Source organism: Vulpes lagopus, chromosome 7 (assembly GCF_018345385.1).
Source record: "Vulpes lagopus strain Blue_001 chromosome 7, ASM1834538v1, whole genome shotgun sequence".
Taxonomy (NCBI): domain Eukaryota; kingdom Metazoa; phylum Chordata; class Mammalia; order Carnivora; family Canidae; genus Vulpes; species Vulpes lagopus.
The window spans coordinates 115,539,084-115,541,521 of NC_054830.1; the positions used below are offsets into that span (position 1 = coordinate 115,539,084).

The window sequence follows — 2,438 nt, forward strand, 5'->3', positions numbered from 1 at the left end:
GATATGACAGCTGTCAAGTATTGATGAGAACTGTTGGCACAATGGATCTAGGCAGGAGTGGGAGTAGAGACAGTTTGCACAGTTCTGTGTGCAATTGAAGTTGTGGGTGAAGGCTCTCAATTCTCCCAAGGCTCTAGAGCAAGTTACTGATGTAAATTGAGGGAGCCCCTGGCCTCTGTAGGTATTGTGGCAGGAATGAGAGGTTTTATCCCTACCAGGAGGCTGAGGGCATATGTTAACAGATAGATGCCCAGATGCTATGTGGGAGCCAGGTCAGCATTTGCAGCCCCTCCAAGCACCATTGAAATAAGACAAGCTGTCACATCTGGAGAAAGAGGCCAGCCTGGATGGACCTGATACAGAAGTAGAAGCCTATTGCCTGCTGTTACAGGGGTGCTATCTGCTTACATCTTCTTAGAGTTTATTAGCATCTATGTCAGGAGGAGGATAAAGAGGAAACCATCCAGAACAGACTGAGGTTTTTTTCTATTAAATTTTTTATTTGAGATAATTGAAGATTCACATGCTATTGTAAGAAATATTAGAGAGATCTTGTATATTTTTTTATCCAATCTCTCCAATGGTAACAGCTTACAAAATCAGTATAATGCCGCAACTAGGATATTAACATTGATACAGCCAAGGTGCAGAACATTTCCATCACCATAAGGATTTTCACGTTGCCCTTTTATAACCATACCTACTTTCTTTCCCAAATCTTAACATCTGGCAACCACTAATCTGTTCTTCATTTTGATGATTTTACTATTTTGAGGAAGTCTGCGTTTCTTTGTCACCTTTGAAGAATAATGTTGCTGATATAAAATGCTAGGTTGGTGACTTTTTTCTTTCAGCAGTTTAAAAGACTGGAGGTTTACTCCATCCTCTTCTTGCTTGCATGGTTTCTGATGAGGAGCCCAGTGCTAATTCTTATCCTTGTTCCTCTCCAGGCAAGGTGTTTTTTTCTCTAGTTTCATTCAAGATTTTCTTCGTCTGCTTTTTGCAGTTCGAATATGATACGCATATGTATGGTTGTGTGTGTTAACATTTATCTTGCTTGATAAATTGATTTGTGATATGGTATCTTTCATTAACTTTGGAAAGTCCTTGCCCACTGTTACTTCAAGTATTTTCAAATTATTGAGCTATTCCAGTTCCTTTCCCTTTACATATAGTAGAACAATCTTTTCTATGTATCCAAAAAGTCCTTCAGGAGCAGTGTGAAGAAGAGGCGAGGGATCCCTGAGTGGCGCACCGGTTTGGCGCCTGCCTTTGGCCCGGGGCGCGATCCTGGAGACCCGGGATCGAGTCCCACATCGGGCTCCCGGTGCATGGAGCCTGCTTCTCCCTCTGCCTGTGTCTCTGCCTCTCTCTCTCTCTCTCTCTCTCTCTCTCTCTCTCTCTGTGACTATCATAAATAAATAAAAAAATTAAAAAAAAAAAAAAAAGAAGAGGCGAGAACGCCTCCCCGGACCGGCCAAAGCCTGCGTGCCGCCGCATCCCGGCGTCGAGCGCTTATGTCCCGCTGCCGTCGCCACCATGCCCAAGGGAAAGGCCGAAGGGGATGCTAAAGGAGATAAAGCCAAGGTGAAGAATGAGCCACAGAGATCTGCAAGGTTATCTGCTAAACCTGCTCCTCCAAAGCCAGAGCCCCAGCCTTAAAAGGCCCCTGCAAAGAAGGGAGAGAAGGTACCCAAAGGGAAAAAGGGGAAAGCTGATCCTGGCAAGGATGGAAATAACCCTGCAGAAAATGGAGATGCCAAAACAGACCAGGCACAGAAAGCTGAAGGTGCTGCAGATGCCAAGTGAAGTGTATTTTTGATAACTGTGTACTTCTGGTGACTGTACAGTTTGAAATACTATTTTTTATCAAGTTTTATAAAAATGCTGAATTTTGTTTTACTTTTTTTTTAAGCTATGTTGTTAGCACACGGAACACTTCATTGTTGTTTTGGGGGAAGGGCATATGTCACTAATAGAATATCTCCGAAGCTAGATTGATAACAAGAGGGAAAAACACCTTCCTCTTCTAGTTTTGAGAAACTTCCTCTTGGCTCCCAGGAGGAGGGATTCCTTGATGGTGACACACATGAGCCACCTTGGTGGTGTGGAAAAACTAAAATTCATTTTTTTGTGTCCTCTTCTCCCTCTCTACCTTCAACATAGACTTGACTCCCTTAAACCCAGAGACCTGTTGGAACCTGACTCCATGAAATGGTTCCCAGTATGTCAGGCAATCTGGACTTTACAGTGTCACCACTGAGATGGCGTCCCTCAAAAGGGTTTTAGCTTTTGGAACTTCAGATTGATAATTCTGCCATTTTCATTTCATTTCCTAAAAGTCAGGGTAGGCTTGTGAAAAGTTGTTAAACAACATGCTAAATGTGAACTGTCAACCCTCACTCTAAACTTTCCCTGTTCAGAGCATCACATGAAGA

General features: G+C 43.1%; 1 pseudogene; it reads left to right on the forward strand.

Annotated features, from left to right (window-relative positions):
• Window positions 1–1,539: 1,539 nt before the first annotated feature.
• Window positions 1,540–1,809, forward strand: LOC121494409 (annotated as a pseudogene).
• Window positions 1,810–2,438: the final 629 nt, after the last annotated feature.